General features: G+C 40.3%; 1 protein-coding gene across 3 annotated transcripts in view; it reads right to left on the reverse strand.

Moving 5' to 3' along the window:
• The window catches only part of ZRANB1 (zinc finger RANBP2-type containing 1), a 43,977-nt gene that overhangs the window by 22,694 nt on the left and 522 nt on the right, over positions 1–20,761 (reverse strand). The window contains exon 2 of one of the 3 annotated variants that reach the window (XM_075216065.1): positions 17,177–17,238. The exons of the other annotated variants lie outside the window; for them this stretch is intronic. The gene's annotated coding sequence lies outside the window, so the exon portion shown is untranslated. The remainder of the gene's footprint in view (positions 1–17,176; positions 17,239–20,761) is intronic. 3 annotated transcript variants of the gene reach the window in all.

The following is a 20,761-nucleotide window of genomic DNA, read 5'->3' on the forward strand; positions in this document are numbered from 1 at the left end:
TAAGAATCAGTGTAAGTGATGCTTAACTAGTGTTGAAACACTATTTTTGCCCAACAGATACAAAACTCTCTGTATGGGTTAATGAATACATAGGGGGGGGGGGGGGGGGGTATTCAATTGACGGCGTGATTGCCGAAAATCGAGCGCTCTAAAAATATTACCATTAATACGGTAATCTGCCCGTAAATACGGCAATTTACTCACTGGATTTCAAGCTGCGAGCTGAAATTCAGCGAGTAATTTCCGGATTAACGGTAATATTTTTAGAGCGCTCGATTTTCGGCTCAATTGAATACCCTCCATAGGGTTATTGGGTCTAACACACAGTCCCAGTGCCCTGCTATAAGTAATATAAAGGTTTTACAGGTAACTGGCTCAAACACTGAATAAAGTCATAGATTACTATAATATAATTATAATAGTAATAGATTACTGTTAGAAACATGAACTGCTTTCCCTGGCAGCACTCATCACCTCTCACCTATATACATTAGTAGTGCTATTTGTTTGTTTTCTACATAAATAAAAATAATAATAATTTACTTGTAGCTAAGGCTCATCGCACACTCACAATTATCCGTGAACCAATTTGCATTAAAGGCGTTGGCAGTAAACACTGGACACTGTTCTATATTTAGGAAACATTTGAGTCTCGCTACACAGACACGAGACAAAATACTTGGTTTGGACAGATAAAGTGATAGAGGTTACTTTGAGTCAAAAAGAGGGACAGCTTGAACCCTTCATACTGACTTTACCCTCTACAGTGGGTATGACTTTTTGTAGACACAAAACTATTGTAGAACACACAAGCTGTGAATGAGTGTGTAACCATTAAATGTGAGCGTTTCCTTAGTGGGAAGCAGCAATTGTGCGCGGAGCACTCTGTTGTATAGATTATAGCATCGGACTACAGCAGCTTCACACACAAAGCCTTGTTTCTACTAGTTTTTATGCAATGCCAATACTAATCTATACTTTGCATGCAAACTACAATGGAAACAAGCCGTTAACAGGGATATTGATCAATCTAGAGACCAGAGGAAAAACATGCAGTGCATTCCTACCTTTATACATAGACCTGAAAGGTCATTAAACTAAACCTGGTCACCTGAATGTTAATGCATCAGATTGTTCAATGACCATAAATGCCAACCAGACCTATATTGTGCGGGTATCAGGTCTCACTACCAGCATGTGTGAGGTTATAGTTTAAAATAAAAATAAAAATAGTAATTCCAATTTTATAGACATTTAAAAAAAATAAATAAATAGGGATAATTACATGATATTAAGGGTTTTAACAATGTACAGCAGGGAAATATTTATCAAAGGAAGAGAAGTATTAGAACACGAGGACATGTACTGACACTGGAGGGAAGTAGGTTCAGAGGAAATGTTAGGTAAAATTACTTCACAGATAGGGTAGTGGATAAGTGAATAGCCTCCCAGCAGAGGTGGTAGAGGCTAATACAATAGAGTAATTTAACATGCTTGGGATATACATAATTATATCGTTACATTAAGGGTCAAACATGGGTTGAGGTTACTATAGGTTAAAAACTGGGTAGACTAGTTGGGCCAAGCGGTTCTCATCTGCTGTCAAATTCTAGGATATCGGTGTATGTACTGTACACTGGATGTTTCTGATCACCAATTGCAGAACTAGGACATATGTGATGATCTGTTCCTATCAGGGTCAGGGCAGTCTGCTGATAGACCTTGTTTGTATAAAAAATAAAATAAAAAAAACAAAAACAATTCCCATTGGGAGCACGTGAAAGAACACATGGTTTATTATGCCACAACTTCTGTGGCTGATTACAGAATGTTGTTTTGCAGAGTTGTTGGTTGACTAGTAAGAGAAAAAAAACAAAACAAAGAAAATACAAGATCTTGGAGTGAGGAGTCGTGGGCTGAACCCGACTCCAGCAAAGCTTCTGGTTCTCAGGTTACAGAGTTTAGGAATAGAAACAGAACAAATTCCAGAGGAAAGAGACAGTGTAAGTGGAGCCAGCCAGTCACGTGTAAGCAGAGCAACGCCAAATAAAAGAACTATGAAAGGAATTCATGTGTCAGTAGACATATTACGGTTATCTACTAAAACCAAACAAACAACACGAAAAAGTGCAAAAGCCAAACTCTGTAGTAACTTAGTTACCTAGCAGCTTTAATTAATGTAGTACAAGTATAACAGTGGGTTCATTTACTAGTCTTGTGTTTGGGAGCAAAATCTGCAGTTCTTATTATCTTTAACTTATAAGGCGCCACAAAGGGTCCGCAGCGCCGTACATTAAATATACAGAAAACAGAGACCCAAGACACAACATGATACAGAAAGAACAAAAATATATACAAACACGGTAACAAGCTAAAGCAAAGCAGATTATTTCTGGGACAGATGGTGAAAGGGATGGTAGAAATCAGAGAAGTAGGCCGAAGCTTAAGGAAACATGGCTAGGAAAGCAGGCCAAGAGGTACAGGGGGTGATGGAATAGTAGAGGGAGCACACAAGGAAAGAGGGCCCTGCTCCTGAGAGCTTACATCCTAAAGGGAAGGGGGAGACACAAATAGGGTGGTACTAACTGGGGTAATACTAGCCTTGTGTTTGGGAGCAAAATCTGCAGTTAGCCACACACTAGCTGTTATTGTGTAACTTGCACTAGACTGATAAATGATAGCCAATTGGGTGCAGTCGTTCAGCTTTAATAGAGTCCTCATGAAAGCAAGTGGTCAACTGATGGCACATTAGCGCATTGTAAATAGTGCGACAGCACAGTGGTAGCACTTCTTCCTCACAGCGCTGGGGTCATGAGTTAGATTCCAAAACCAGAAAACATACTGGTAGGTTAACCGACTTCTGGTGAAATTAACCCTAGTGTGTGTCTGTAGGTTAGAGAATATAGACTAAGCTTCTATGGGGCAGGGAATCTCTCTGTACAGGGATGAGTAATCACTATATAAACAATGTAAATAACCTCTAATGACACCTGACTGGTTTACATCACCATACTTCAGACCTTGATAAAGAGATCCTTTAGTGTGCAAAGAGGATTTCCTTACAGGAACGAGGCAATTACTGACAAAACTGCCTCAACTACCACAAATTCAGACCCTATGATAAACAGGGTAATGTAATTTGCGCCACAAGAATATAAACCCCGATTTGTCCAAAATATAGAATCCAAATATCAGAACTATAAAGTCCCAAATAACACCCCAGTATTCTACGAGCCTAGACCTGGCAGCTGGGATGCAGAAGCAGAAGCCTGTTCAATAATGGAGAGCCAGAGATTTTTGGGCTAAAATCTGCACAAAGATTTTAATCATTTCAAACAAAACAGAAAACAGGAAAAGCAGCAGGAATAGGGCCATTCTGAGTGCTTCATTACACAACGCTGTAAGATAGCCAACAGTTTATAGCTTGCATGAAAACTGATCCGCACAGCTACACATAATACATGTTTTAACTCATAGAAAAATAACGAGAAGACCTACAAAATTAGCCTTCATGGGTACCTGGGGCCCTGAACAGATGTCAGCCTGTAACATTTCTATAATCTATGTAAATGCTAATATTCCTGGAACATTTGTAAGCCTAAAGAAGTACACTGTATACATGGAAGTATAATGAGTGAAACAAAGCAGACTTCATTCCTGAGAGATCTCATACTATCTTCCTCCACCTTGCTAACAAGGATCTGGTTCAACATTGAGGCGTTACTGCCTGCTGATTACTGGGGTGAGTTTACCTATAGTCAAAAACAATGGTGACGTACCCAATATGCAAATGGCTGCACTACAAGCCTATCTAGCAACGAGCCCTTTGCATAGCTGTGCTATAAATACTTTGTTTACATCAACACAACAGACACATATCTGATACAATGACACACCAAGAAATGTCTGTTCAGAACTGACAATGCAAACATTACAATGCGTACACACCTGTCATAATGAGGTAGAAGAAAAGCTTGTTCCTGCATGGACAATGTGAACTATATGGTAACTCATGGCAAAAGTGTTACCAGACTATTTTAAATGCAGGTCAAATTATTACATTAAAAAAAAAAAAAGTTAGAAATTTTACAGGGGAACAATTGAATTCTTAAAAATAATCGTCCCCTCACCGTTGTCAGTAAGGAAACAGTACACAGGACCTGCAAGAGATGGCGAGGGTGCACTATCAGCTCCACAAGACATACAGCGATTGTAACAAACATCCTTCCTATACAGAAATCCACCGGTAAGAAATCAGTTTGTCTGTACTGCACAGAACATTCACGGCCCAGCCTACAAATGTAAACTCTGCACCCGAGACTCTGAACTAGTCCTAGTCACAATGGTCATGAACAGGCCAGGCCAGTTTCCTGACCATGCTTGGCCAACCTGCTGCTCTCCAGGTGTTGTGAAACATCGAGTCCAAGCATACCCTGGCTGGCTATCTACTAGCAAAGTATGCTGGAGTTTGTAGTTTCAAAACACCTGGAGAGCCACAAGTTGGTGAGGCCTGATCCAGACATACTGACTAAGCTCTCTTGGGTGGAGGCTTATTTTCTTTTTGGGTGTTCGTGACCTGGATGTCAGAACAGGCAATGGGAGAATCAGAGGGCTACTGAAGGACAGTGAGGAGATGCAAGTCTTCTCCCTTGATTGGGGACTCTGCAAGTCTTATGGATCTGTGTGTCTGTCAGTAGCAGATTGACAATGGAGCAGGTCCACTGCCACCAAGGGAAAAGCCACTGCAGCACTGACACAAGCCAGGGTCGGGTACCTTGGGGTGGTCACTGAAAGATCAGTAAAGTGCAGAGTGTGGGGATCACTAATCCTAATCCCAGATGTTGGTGGAACTGCACCCACAGGGGTACTCCATATCTCCTGGTCCTGCCCAGTGATCCTCTGCTATCCTGCCCATAATCTTAGCAGCTGTAAAAAATATTTTTTTTTACAGTACTTGCTAAGTGTCGTTTAGTCAGGAACTGGAAGAACCCTCTGTCCCCTTCCTCGCAAGAACTCAAAAACTACAATGGAGAAACTTACATATCAACTATAAGACAGGCGGGAAGAGACCACATGGTTACTGAGATAATCAAACCCAATTGCTCTCCACAGCTCATATCCCCACACTGTGTCTATGACTAGATTACCTTTACAAATGCTTCCTCCTCTATCAAAATGATTCCTTAATTATTTTAAGAACAGAACTTGTGACCCTTACACACAAAGACAAAAATAAATGTTTTTGTGTGCATCTCAAAATATACGCATGTAAACCCCACTCCCACCACTCTCCTTTCCTTGGTTAGGACCACTAAAAAAAAAAAAAAAAAAAAAAAGGCAAATTCAGCAGTAAATTTTTTATATATTCTGTTTAATAAATTGGTGACATTGCTCATCTAAAGCTGTAAATGGAACTTGTGTTCATCAATACCAATTAAGAGCTTCAAATGCCATGAACTTTGCATCTAGACAACATACCTATACATCAATGTGACCCAACCACATTTATACAATCAGCACAACACTCTTAGGATATGTACAAGCTGCTCTAAGCAAAGCTTCAAAGTGCGCGTCCAACAGCTACGGTTCACCTGTGCTTACAGCAGCGGCTCAAAGACACTGCTCAGGAAAACTTATTAGTCCTCCAGCTGTATAAGAGGGCCCAGAGCGGAGGCAGCGACTGTTCTGAACTACATTAATGAGCCATCCTGAAGTGGATATCGGCAGTCATATTTACACACACACACATACATCACATACAATGTTCACGTTCCAGCTTATTATCCATATATTAATAGGAGTTTATGAGAACACAAAGCCATAAATAATATTGATGCACAAGTCTTCTTTCTTAATACATGAAAAACATTGTTTTTTTCCCAAATGCATAAGAATGAAAGAGTCCAGCTCCCGCATATGGAGGCCAAGAAAATGATGTGCTTAAAAACATCTATTCTTTAGCGTCATCTTTAAACACAGCTTGCCCACCACTAAATTGTATTTCCCACGTTAGAAATCGTTCAGTGTCGTAATGTCCTCTCCATGAACTGGGAACTTTCACAAAACTATTTTGCAATGTCACAAAATATTCTTTCTATGACTGGACCGTTCTGCAGCCAAATAAGAGTTCTTTTAGCAAATTACTTCCCCAACAGAAGTTTCCCATTTAATGCCGATGGCTAAATAAAGAGTACGTGGAAAATCAACTTCCAATCCTAGTTCAACTCTAGGACTTACAGTTTTTCAGGTAAAATAATGAATGTAAAATGAAAAAACAAAACAAAAACACAAAACATAAAAACCTTAAAAAAAGTTTAAAAAACCTTTGAACGATGGAGCATGTCACTCTACATTAGCCACACTCTACAACCTACACCCTAAAATATTTTGTGCAGCACAGTATTAAAAAGAATCTTACAGGGTTCGGGCACACAGCTTCACCCCTATGCCTGAACTTATACACAGCCTTGTGGACATAGCTCAACCAACACTGCAGACTGTACCTAATGAAGAAAGCGTCGGCTGTACACAAGAGAGAATGATACCAGACATGCACGCAGCATATCCTTGTCCATTGTCTTGTATTCATACTTGTCCAGTGATCACTCAGAGCGCTCGTATGTATGGTTGGCAGTTTCAATTAACCCAATCTGCATAACCCAGGCAGTGAATGCAGCTCACACCAACAATGAAAAAAGCGCAGGGAAAGTGCCAATTTGTGGGAGCCATAAATATAAAGAAATTGGCTTTATATAAAAGATATACATACTAAAAACCATTTACAAAACAATGGCACTAACATTCAAAGAAACTACAAAAACCTAAAAGTTATGCTTTTTATATCTTCTTGTATCTAAGCCAAAACACAATGAAAAAGCCACTGTTATTATTAGATGTTCTCAGTCTTGGTGTAATCAAACACGGTCATGGTATGAGAACATTAACATACAACACATGTGAATGTTGGAAGATGAACCACATTGCATCAATTGTATTATAGGTTCAATCATCATCATCTATTTATATAGCGACACTAATTTCGCAGCACTGAACTCATTCACATCAGTCCCTGTCCCATTGGAGCTTACAATCTAAATCCCCTAACATACACACACAGACCGAGAAAGACAAAAGGCAACTTAATAGCAGCCAATTAACCTATCAGGTATGTTTTTGGAGTGTGGGAGGAAACCAGAGCACCCGGAGGAAACTCACGCAAACACGGGGAGAACATACAAACGTTCAATAGCACTTTATACACAGTGTAGATCAGGGGTGTCAAACTCGCTGCCCAAAGCCATATTTTCTGCAGCCCACCAGAACTGCTGGCCCCCCAAAAAATTAAATCTTACCTCGGCGGCCTTCTCCCTTCGCACTGAATGTCAGACGTGACGTCATCACGCCCGACAATTTCAGTGAAGAGCACACAGAGGAGCCATGACGAAAAAGACAGAAGTGTCAAGTGAAAGACGCAAAGAAATCAGAAAGACAATAGAAAGGTAAGTGAAGGGGAACAAAAACAGCCTGAAGGGCAGTGTGTGTTGAAGGGGGCACAGTGTGATGAACGGGGGTGATAAAACTGCATGAGAGACATTCTTGCAGACCACAGAATCTTAGACATTGATTTGGCCCAATTGGGGTTTGGAGTTGGACAGGCCCGGTGTATGTCTTTGGGCTGACATTTGTACAGACAAATACAGCACAATTCCTTGTAGCCAGACACATGGTGTAAAGTTGCAGGGAGCAATCTGTCAGTGCACCAATACCTAGTGGTCATGACCATGTAGCAGGGGACAGAGCGTCCTGTACCACTAAGCTGCCATTATTGGGCCTCTTCTGGAATGTGCAGGGTACACAGAACAGAAGACACAAGCTGTACAACATATCAAACACAAGTCTAATGAGTCTAAGTCCCATCCACCAGCAGCATCATCATTCCAGAGCTGTACAGGATTCAGAGCAGTCTGGTTACTTATCAGAAATCCATCTGCGGCACAGCTGGCACGAAGGAGATCAGCTGCAGTTACCTACATAGATTTCATGCAGCTTACTAGATGCTACAGATTGTTAACTCATCACTGGCCAGAAACACCACATGAAGACAAGAACTGCAGAAAGAGACTTCCTACAACAGTAACCACTGTGCCAAAGAGACTCAAGGACACTTAGTATATGACCAAGTACATACAGCAGTCTATGCAACTTACTCAAACACAACTATATCTATACATTACTAGGGAAATCCGGTGGTAACCACCTTAAACGGAAATGTAAAAAATGTCAATGAAGAGGCCTCTTTTTTTTTTTTACATTAGGTGTGTTGTAGCGACACTCATCGCTTACCTTGGTGCAAACTATCACTATACGTACCTCAAACTTGTTTCGACCCAACGTTTGGGCATCTTCATTCTCTTGTTCTTCAAATTCATGTATGGTCATTAGGCTCTGTGCAAGAGGGTTCACTTGATGCAACATAGTGTTAAGATCGTTCATCAATGTTCTATCACAGTTTGGATTTCTAACCATACGGTGCTCACTTCCTTGTTGAGTATCGAGGATATAAAGTTGGACGTAACCGCAGTATCTAGATGCAAGCTTCCTATTAAATGATGTACAGCACCATGTATTTTAAAGGTGTATAGTCTGTTGCCAGATAACTCGGCAATATTAGCTTACAAAGTCAAATGCAGAGCTGTGGCTGAGGATATGGAGATTATTACGTAATTTGAGAGTATTTGTCATAAACAGTTCTGATAAATATGGTGGAACCACCACATCGGGCGGTGAAACCTTTCCATTGAGACAGCAGTCTGAATAACAGCCATCTCCTCTACTATAAAGTGTAGGGCACCACAATACACACATTGCACGTCCAGATACATGTCCAATGCAAGCGGCGTATCAGTTCTTTTTGTTGTAGGTTGATTGTAACGATAATATTCTTGACGGCAAAATCTTTGAACTGCGCGCTCTGGGCAACCTGTAAGCTTTCAACCACTGACGTCATCAAGGGCGGCCTCTTGGCATGTTTGTTGTAAACAAAGCAATGATAAGCGAGTAATGAAATAACAGCAGTCCATGATTGAGGTCGCCGCAAGACGCATTGTTACATGTTGCTGCAAACAACTGTCACAGTTTCCATACCACCCAGCACGTTCACATGTTTCAGGTCACCCAGCAGGTGCTCAGAGAGAGTTCAATGGTAATGCATAGTTGTAAATGGCAGACAGACATTTTGTGAAATAACTCCGAAACAATGCAGGCAATTACAACACCAATATTTTTCTGCAAATCTACAAACTAAGAATTTTAATTTGGTATATGATGTGCCCTGCTCAGATAACGGCATCATAGAAATAAGTAATTCATAAAAGTCCTACTTATGCCATTTTGTAAAATTACCCACTGGTACCCCAACACCTGCCCTGATCAGAGCATCAATAAAGAGACAAATGTGCAATGGTTAGACAGAGCCATAAGTCAAACTTCTCTTAAACCATCACACACTTGCTGATGAAGTTTATAAAGTCGGTGAAGAATGCTGTAACTGGAGAGAGTTACTGACATGCTGAAGCTCTCAGCATTCCTCAAAACCATGTTACATACCACATTTCTTAGGATATTGTTGGGCAGCATCAACCGTAACCTTTTAATTACCTGGAGACTGTATGCCTTTATGTCCAAACTTGGGTGATGCGCGGATTCCACTGGAAATCATTTTTAGTTCAGACTATACTGGGGAATGTTCTATGTTTTATGGGGGATAGAGGAGACTCTGATTTGGTATCTTAGTAGAATACATTCTGTATTTTCTTTATGTTTTATGGACAAAACAAGGGAGAAAGTGAGGAGGAGTTGTAAAACTGCATGTCCTTACACAGCTGGTGGGGAGCAGCACTCGATCACACCGCTCAAACCAAATCACTGGAACGACAGGTGGGCAGAGTCTATGTTTCAAGTGGCGCCCATATAACTGACAAGTACCCAAGACTGTAGTAAAAAAAAATCTAACAAATCAAATCCAATTATGTACAGAGAGAATGAGAAATATCACTGAAGTTTAAAAAAAATACGGACAGGGCATCTATTGTAATATAAAGGAAGGGGGTGCATGAACCAGGATTACAGAAATCATACCTAGAATCTAATCACTCTGCAAAATCTGCAGATTTATACTTTGCAGCCTTTTGGTTTGCTATATGTGGATGGAGAGAGATGGTCACATTGGAGGTGGTGGCACGGTACAGTTAAGCACACTACAAGCAATTTAAAAAACAACATTAAAATACACTAAAAATTTACAGTAATTACAGTCTCCAATTCTCCCCTATATGTTAAAGATGAGAGCTCAACAGAGTAGTATTTTATGTCTGTAGAAAGTAATGAAGGGTATGGAAATTAAGTGGTAAAAGTTTGCACTTCATAGCAATGTCCTATGGTCTGCACACTTTCTGGGGTATCCACAAAGACGAATGATAAGCAGGCATGCATCTGTAAATGCACTTGACCCAGTAGACACACACACACACGCAGCTCAAATAGAAAAGCCTAGTTTACCCTCTTTTTTTCCCCCAAAAAATCTTTGTGAAATAACAATTTCCGTCTGAAACTAGGTGAGCATTAAAGTCTATATTCTGTGGCCAAGTGGCTCCTGGAATTTGCTTCCACCAGACAACTGGTTGGTGTGGGTGCCCGGCTTCCTCTAAATACAGTCATTAGTTACCAATGCCTGAGCCTGCACACAGATCCACCTTGGCAGTGGGATAAGGTAAGCTGAAAGGTAATTAAATCAAAGTATTTTAAGTCTATAACATAAGTAAAAACACTGATGTTTCAAATTGCTCTACTATCTATTCACTTACATTTCAATGTGTTTTCACAAATGTTGAGACACGTTACAGATCGTTAAAAGTACACATGATATGTAGAAATGGACAATTGCAATAAACAAACAATTGGGCATCAATCACCAGAAGAAAAAGACAAATGAGGGAAAACTGACAATTCTCAACAGAGTAGGGAAAATTAAAGATATAAATAAGGGGATGCGGTAAGAAGTTTAGAAATAAAAAGAATACAAAAAAACTTTTTTTTCCTCCCCAAGCAAAAAGGGCTTTGATCCTGAATATTTCAAAGTCTCTGCACATCAAAAACCAAAGTCCATTGGATGAAGCGGATGGGCGTTACACAATTTGCGAGGTTCTCCAGCTGATTAGAACAAACGTGAGATAACACAATCTTCACCAAAGCTATAAACTGTTATTGTGAGGACTAATGAATGGTCATTTCGAAAGTGACCATGTTGGATAATGTGACATCAGCCAAATGACAAGACTGATGCAAACTACAGTAACTTTACACAGTGTATGGCTAGAATAGTCAAACTGGCTGCAGAATAGGAAAATCACCTATAACAGAGGCTACATGCAGAATTAGGACTTATCCCTTCCACAATACAGGGCATCTTGGTTATATTAAATGGTATGTCTACCATCTCAGCAGAAGCACAAGCAATCTACAAGCTCTTTTAGCCACATCTACTGTAAAAAAATAAATAAATTGTAGACTGTTTGGATGAGATGCCCATCCAAAACGTACTTATGTTAATATTAAAGCCCCAGGTATTCTAACACCAGGGGGTAAATGTATCAATCTGCGGGTTCTTCAACACCCGCGTGTTCAGCCTCTTCCGCGATTAAATTTCAAGCGGCGCTGCATTGTAAAGGGAAGTTAACCCTTTACAATGCAGCGCCGCTTGAAATTTAATCGCGGAAGAGGCTGAACACGCGGGTGTTGAAGAACCCGCAGATTGATACATTTACCCCCAGATGTTGTATGCCCAGAACCCCTGCTGTTTGGGAGATACCCCTCCCTTCAACCAACCCACACAGAGCCACTCTAACAGCTACCTCACCCCTACAGACGGCAGGAGAATTACAAAGTGTAGTGTTTAAAAAACACCTGGGTATGGTCTAGAAAATGTATCTTTATTTTACACAAAAAAAATCCAATTAATCCAATAAGTGTAACATGACAAAAACAAGGAACAATTCTTGTGTGCTGGGAGTAACGCCTTTGACATCATAGTCGTGCGACAGACTTGGAGGCGATACGCACGTTGTATTAACGCATAACATTTTTGTTTCCCCCTAAAACCTGCTCTCAGCATTCTTATTAGAATTTCTGGTTTACTTATACAACACTAAGTATATTACTTCCAACAGCTGGAGAGTAACATCTAGTAATGTTTGCACGTTTCTAGCAGTGTGCAAGAAATGGGGTTTGGAATCATGCCCCATCTTTTATTTAGTACTAGTTAATTATACAGGTGCCACTGCAACTAAACAGCGACACTTCCATATGAACTACTGCCGGGGTCAAATCAGTAAATCAATTAATAAGTCAGCCAGGCAGTAGGACATTTAAAACGGCCCTGACAGTGTAACAAACACTACCAGCAAGGCCGTACACTGTAGCGGTATGAAGGGGACTCCCACCTCCATGGCTGTATTATACCCCTTGTCTAGGAATCTTTGCAGTGGCGATTCAGATAAATGGAGAACAAGCCTTACGGAGGTGGGTGAGGGAGGGCTCTTGAAGATAGCTAGATGTTGGGGGAACAGTGAACTTATCCTTCACCCACTACATGACTAATGTCCTGATTTATTCACAAGGGTTCAAGTGAAACTGTCACCCATATAACTAATAAAACATGTATTTCTCTATAATGTTTATTTGCGAATTTAAAAAAAAAAAAAAAAAAAAAAGCTTTTAGTATTTTGCTGCATGCACTTGAACACTTTCACAATTAATGGGTACTAAAGGAGTTTATTTTATTAGTTTTTCCTCATGTAGGTCAAACAGATACTTATGCATTTTGGTAGCAGTCAATTTTTTTTTAGCAAAAAACAACCAAACTGCTTAATTTTCATAAACACAAACACATCCATGTATATGTAACAGATTTGGCTACTGGATTGAAAATCTTCAGACAGTAAATATTTACTCTCTAAAACTATTAGTGTGTATGCAATAGTCACAACTCGTACAGTCAACAAACAAACATGTATAATAGTTATCACTGGTTCTCAAACCTGTCCTACAGCACACACAAGCTTGTTCTCAGGCCTCCTCTTATGAGAGTCACCAGGTGGAGAAATGATTACAGTATACAGTCAAATGTACATATACACATACACACACTATAGCCACCTTCTCTTTAGAAGCAAGCATATACACTTAAACCCATACACGTTAGTACGGTGGACTCCAAACTTTTTCAGTTCAAGGCACACTCAGGGTCTCCAAAATATTTTCAAGGCACCCCTAAGCCAAAATAATTACCAAGTAGTCCCCTGCCTTGCTTACCACTGGCCCTGGCCGAGGCACCCCAGGGAGTCTAAGCGCAGTTCGGGAACCAATGCATTAGTGCACTTAAAGTGCCCTTTGACAGCCAATTGAGTAGTTTCAGGCCCAACTGGAAACAAACCACTTTGTGTATAGCCAAAAAAAGACCACTAATCCACATCTATGGGGAGCCATAGAATAACCATATTGGACAGTATATAAAGGCACTATCAGACACCAGTAATTTAAGCTCCTGCGGATATACAGAAATCTGCAGCCCGATGGTTTGGCTACGTGGCCCGCATGTCACATGAACGTACATATTAATTACAAGAACAGATTACATGAGCAGTAAAATACTCATATATAATGGCCAAGTAGGGTATATGTACAGTCTTCAAGGATATAGGACTCCTGGACCTACCCAGGTATTTATCAGCTTCAAATAAGCCACCTCTATATCCGTAAGATTCACCTAGATAATGACAACATGCTCTGACGTTCGCACTGTCCCAGAGTGATGTAACACACAGAAAGCAGCTCTCTGAAATTACCTGCTTGTAGCACTGAGATGTGACTTGCAGCATACTAAGATGTAAATATTCTGCTGAATAATAGACAGGAGCAGCTCTAGGTTATGTCCACTAATGGGTTTACTCGCTCTTTCAGACAGACGTTGGATCCCAAACCTAAATTGTGAGTTTATGTTAACTCTCTCTGAAATGTGAAACCTCTCCACAACAGGCCAACTGGGGCAAGACATGTCAACCTATGACCTCTCTACCATAATCAATACGTCTCTTTTTAGTTCAGAAATGATTACGATAAACATGGAATGGGGTTAAAGTTGCAGGCTCGGACCTTAAATCTCTCAGAAAGAGACACCAGTACCGTACGCTAGGATGAGGCTCCTGAGTAGAGGGAACACAAGCCGTCAGCGACAAGTTGTTCGAAGATCAAGTTCATTTCTTAGAACTCCTACTCTGGCGACAGGCGTCTCTCTACAGTTGTCATCTGGCGATCACATGAGCTTCAGATGCAATTCTGATCTTGGAGTTGTCAAAGCCAAACTGGAAAATTACTACTAAATGTCTGAAAAAGAATCAAAAGCTTCTTATACACCATTAGACAGATGAATACAAGCCAAGTAGATTCCACGGGCAGGACAGAGGATTTCCTCTGACACTTTATGAGAAGACTAAACGCGTCAGACATCTATGTAGTAACTAGGCTTCTAACCAGAGGTCAACGTCTAACACTGACCTGAAAACTTACTGGTGTATAGCATAAAAAACTAAGAAACTCTGTAGAAAGCACCGTTACCTGATACATGTGGATATTCAAAGGGCTAGAGATAGAAATATGAACTACCAGAGCAAACACTAAGGAGAACAATACAATGAACTTGGACACATGTAGGATGATGAAGAATAATTTCACATTGAGCAGCCTCAACCAAAATATAAATGTGGCCACGAAAACTAGAAAACAAGATACTTTATAAAATCCAGACAGTCCTTCAAGGAATGTGTTTCAACAGAAAACAAAGGATGACTGTTACTACACAACATATCACGTAGGATGGGCTGAAGTTTCCCATGGTAAGACTGCCAAGTTTCTACCCACACAGTATACTATACCCGTGTAACAAGCATCCCCTTCACACCCAAAACACATGGACGCCCGAGTTTGCTTCTTAAGCAAAGACCTATTATAAAAAAATAATAGTCTGTAAATGTATATTTAAACATAGCATTATGAATGGTTACCTATTTTGTGAGGATACAATTTTGCACTGAAGTCTAAATGTTTTTGTTTTATTGTTGGAATTTTCAAGCAGTCATTGAAGTTTCTCCCTCAGTCTCAGCAGGGATTATTTACTAACACCGCAGCCAATCACAAGATCGCTTGCATTATGTAACTTGCACTACACAGTCGGAAGCTAATTGCAGATTCGTTGTTGTGGTCCGGTGTAAATTTTGCATCAAACTAATATTAAATGGGCCTCAATAACTTACATTTCATCATGCTGCAAAACAGGCCACTGCATTACTATGAAACAGCGGATGATGTTGTCTGTTGCCTAGTTATAGCTAGAACAGAGCAAGAGAAATGACCAAGTGAGACCTGGCTTTTGTGCAAAGTTTCTGGAAAGATACAGTGGAACTGCACACAGATTACAAGTGAATAAAATAAGTAAGCACATTAACCTTACAAGATATTTTTTTTTTTAAATATCAATTAACAGGACTAAGCCTTAATATGTACAAAGCACCAAACAAAATCATGTCCCTTTAAATGTACTTTTTTTCTTTTAAATTCGTAACACACCATTACTGAAATCACTTAATGATAAAACAAGAGACCCTGCATAGGAAAAATGTTGGCGTGAACTGAAGGACATCCAAGGGAAAGAGTTGTGATCGAGTTGCAATTTAAAAGCATGCAAACACATTCCACAGACAGCAATAGAAGTGTGTGGGGATGGATATACTCTGTAGAATCCAGTTACCATGATACAAGATCATTCAAATCCACCTTCCCACTGGCAGCCCTACCAATTAGATCTTAAAAAATTAGGCACACGCTAACCCATAGTCACCTGAAAATGTCAGCTAACGCAACTGACCTCTGTTGCCAAAAATAGATATGTAAACAGCAATAGTCTACTGAACTAATACATAAAGCACGGATAGTAACGCAGACTGTTTCTCTAGGTTTACTAAGAGGGACGCATCAAAAATCAAGATCAATTTACAAAGCATTGCCTATTGCTAATAGCAGACACCGTGACCTTGGAGCTCACACCAATTCTATAAGGCATTAAAGCAGAGGTCTGGAAGTAAAAGCAACCACTAAGAGTAACAATCATATTGCACAAAAGTAATAGTATTCTAAAAAAACACACTACTACGTGGAAATAGATTGAGAGCACCTCACTGTATATTGGACATCAGCACTCCTCACATAGAACACCCATATTCTGTGGAATTCATTCACCACTAATAAAGCAACTAACAGCCAGGCCAAGTAGGACTCAAAACACTTTAACCCTTGGTGACCTACAGACCTTGTCTAACCGAATTGACCTCTCTTGCATGTAAACACCACAACTACAACAGCACACTTACCTCCACCACATTAAAATACATCTTACAAACATCTGTAGATTGTTGACCATTGTTTTAAGCAATAAATATATATTTTTTTTATCTGCATTAGCTATGGGTGCTTAGTCCATTTCCTGAGAAACTTACATCACAGTTTATTAATTATTGACACCTATTTTTTTTTTTTCAATAATCCAATCATCATCATCACCATTTATTTATATAGCGCCACCGATTCCGCAGCGCTGTACAGAGAACTCATTCACATCAGTCCCTGCCCCATTGGGGCTTACAGTCTAAATTTCCTAACATACACACAGACAGAGGGAGAGAGAGACTAGGGTCAATTTCGATAGAAGCCAATTAACCTACCAGTATGTTTTTGGAGTGTGGGAGGAAACCAGAGCACCCGGAGGAAACCCATGCGAACACGGGGAGAACATACAAACTCCTCACAGATAAGGCCATGGTCGGGAATTGAACTCATGACCCCAGCGCTGTGAGGCAGAAGTGCTAACCACTTAGCTACCGTGCTGACCTTGCTTGCTCAAAAGTCATTAAATTATCCAAAAAAAAAATCAAAACTGCCTTAATAAAAAACATAATTAAGCATGACAATTTTGTAAGTCTTGAATAAAACAAAAAGCAGCTATACTATAGCCATGTAAAACCTTAACAAGAACATTGTACATATTTATAGAACGTCCGTATATCATTACCTTATGATCAAGACATCGGGTATCAAAGCAACAGCCACATTGAAGTGATTCTGAAGTTACATCTGGAGAAGATCCAGTCAGAAAACAAAGTCATTACTTGTCATTTGGAAAGATGTATCATGTGCAATAATGCATACAACAAGATGAGATCATGGCATAATGTAAACATTTCACTACAGAAGACAACCGAGTCATGACACACTCACTAATCAAACCACAACATAAACATGAGGTACAGTTTCATTGGAACTACCACCAATTATTAAATCTGCACTACTACCTACTCCAACATGTTACTAATATGTTCCTCCCACTACACAGAGCCATCTGAGGCTGCCCCATAAAGCATTTTTTTTTCCAACAATTCTGCCGTTTCTGTAATACACAAAGAGAAAATCAATGCTGTTTGCCACTTTAAAGTTGTGCCAGGGGTTTTCGCGACTGGTGGAGGACCAATCACAAGCCACAATTTCTTGACTGAAGCTTGTGATTGGTGCTCCAGGCCAGACCCCACTTCCTACCCTCCTTCCTCTCTGGCTTTCCGCCGGCACTGTGAAAGACCCGGGGCCTCCAACTACAGGGTGGATTACATTACGAAACAGAAAAGTTTACGTAGGTGGAAGTAAAGTACAGTTAGAGATAAAAGGACAACTAGATATGAATCATACAACAAACTGTTCTAACTGGACTTTCCATCCAAAGCAGCTCTGGTAAGACGTAAAGGCACTACCTTCCCATAGCTGAAGCTCCTCTTACATCATTAAGACAGGTGGTATAAGATACAGGTCAAAAAGCAGACATTACAGTAGTTTGAGTTGTTGTGACATCACTGGCTGCGCCCTGTTTAAGAATCATCTATGGACGAGCGTAAGGGTGTCCATCAGTGTCTGCCAGTTTAGTTAAACTCCACCTCAATTCACCACTCATTACCTCCTCCCATGCTCACCTCCAAGTCTTCTGCCGTGCTGCCCCTAATCTTTGAAACTCCCTACCCCGTCTGCTCGACTCTCCCCCAACCTTCAAACGCTCACTCAAAACTCACCTTTTCAAGCTCGCCTATCCTACAACCTGCTAACCATTATATCCATCACCTCTTCTTCCTTGTCTCTCACCTAAATATTTTCTCCTAGTTGGTGCTACTGACTCATCACCCCTCCCATTAGAATGTAAGCCCTCGCGGACAGGGTCCTCTCTACCTATTGTCCCACGTCTGTCTCCTGTCTCTCATATGTCCTATCGTGTCGTGTCTTTTGCTGCGAGTCCCCATAGCATTACTCACACTTATCTGTGCTACTGACATGTATTACCTCATCTATTTGTTACTTGCTTCTGTATCCGGCGCTACGGAGTCTGTGGCGCCGTATATTATAATATTATTAGTATTAATAATAATATCCTTACTAATATGGCAACTTGCTGCAAAGGGTAGAATCAACACATGAACATATATAGTTACCTAAAAAACACTAAGTTTATTAAAAGCTGGATAATATAAATGTTAACATAGGAATAATACTGGTTTTATTTGCTTGTAAGTATTCTGCTACCAAACGGGTCAACAAATGTCAAAGCATAATGGGTTAAACACACAGGTGTAGTAAATTTAAACGGTAACCATCATAATGAACCACCATGATAACAGTGCCGATGTTGATGTAACACTGTGTAGCTCTTTCTCTTATTCAATTGCACAATGGTCAGACTGGGTGGAAACTGCAGAAAATACTGTGTTGACAACCTGCCCATCCTCCAAACAAATGGGCTGTGTACACATGGCACAACGACAGCAAACTCAGCAGAGGCTTTTGGGTGACACAAAATCACACAGTCCCATGAACTATAAAAGATCGCATTTTCCATCTCTAACAGCACACACACATTAAAGGAATTTTCCACTTTAAAAACAATCTATTTTAGCAAATAACTTCTCTTAGCATGAATAGTACTTTGAAGGGCGACTCCTGCTATGTGACCCTCACCAGTCACTGTATTTGGTAGGGTTTCTAATTTACTAATAGCTGGGACCTCTGTTGACCACCTCCAGCGCTGTTTGGCTCTGTCCATAGCTGGGATTTTAATTTGTGCTGCTGCCTTGTAACTTTACAACTACAAAGAGAGACGAGCAGCACCGAAGGACCCCACCAAGGTACCATTATTGGTAAAAATAAGTTCATCAATAAAGTTTATTTTATGGTGGAAAGCCACCAAGTTGCCTACAACTGGAAGTGGCTGCCAGGCAAATCTATGTTACAGGACCTCAATGGCAACTGTAATTTATTTTTCAGTACTCTGTCCCAAGGAGACTGCCCAATCATTTAACATACTACAGTATATATTGGCTTCAAAATTAGGAATTCCAGTTTTAACCGGAAACCAAAGAAAACAAACACTGAACACTAGTTGCATTTCCAGTTAAAACCAAAAAGCCAAAAATTAGAATGCTGGTCGGGTTACCCCAACACATTTCATCCGGCACTGTAGCAAGCCCCCCTCCCGTCACTGCTGGTGCTCCACCCTCAGTGTCAACTAGATGACAGAAACATCACGGAATGTTTTATGGTCACAACTAATCTGATACCAGGGCCCTAGGAGAGATCCCAAGGACTTCCACAAACAGGCCGGAGACTCCGCTAGGCTCTGATACTGCTGCAATTACCGCTAATGAAGAAACACTAACTGAATGCACGGCTCCTAACAGTGGTGGTTCTACAGTTTAGGAAAGCAGTTGCAACCCCTTCCATGGCGGCTCTTATAACAGAGAAACAAAATCAGTAAGTGCAGGGTAGCAGATGACATTGGAACATTGCTAAAATTAAAGAAAAAGTGTGGAAGATTTTCCTATACCCAAATCAGTAGCTAATGATATATACTGAGTTTACTCATACAAAAGTGCCACCTTTCCAAAACATTGAAGGCGCAGTATATAGAATTTATATGTGAGCAGGGAAAGTAGGTTTGGGGGGGCAAAACAAACCAAAACAACTCTCATGATCCTGTCTCCTCCGACCCCTTTTCCCCGTCTGTCACCTGACACCCTCTCCAATAACAAACATGAAGCTTTTCTGTTTATTTTTATTGTATAGTGATTGAGAAAAACACCAGTTTTTGTCATGTAAAATAAATAAACCATGATTAATAGATACCTAAATCCTGCACAAAATAATACACAGAACGCCCTATTCTTAATACGTGCTGCTATTTTGCAGTGGTTGCATCATCCACATTTAATTTAAAGATCAATTTTAAAAAAAAAAGGTGCAACTTTAAGAGGTGACATTGTTACTGAACCAATCACTATCTACACAAATGTAGTACAACCTAATAAACTCCCAGCCATCAGGATGACAGCTCACAGGCTGCTGATAAAGCAGCTGTAGTGATCACATCCAGACCTGGAATGGGATAGTAACACCCGTGTAAACAGATCACACGGTAGTATCCGGATAGGAGCACACTGATGGATGGCCATTTATGGTCAGTAATTAGGAAGATTCTGATTAATGAGGCACACAGATAGGAGGCTGGTGTCCTCATAGGGAACCATGGAGGGGTCAGTCTGATGTTAGTAAATAACTACATGACGAA

This window comes from Mixophyes fleayi, chromosome 6, assembly GCF_038048845.1.
Source record: "Mixophyes fleayi isolate aMixFle1 chromosome 6, aMixFle1.hap1, whole genome shotgun sequence".
Classification (NCBI taxonomy): Eukaryota; Metazoa; Chordata; class Amphibia; order Anura; family Limnodynastidae; genus Mixophyes; species Mixophyes fleayi.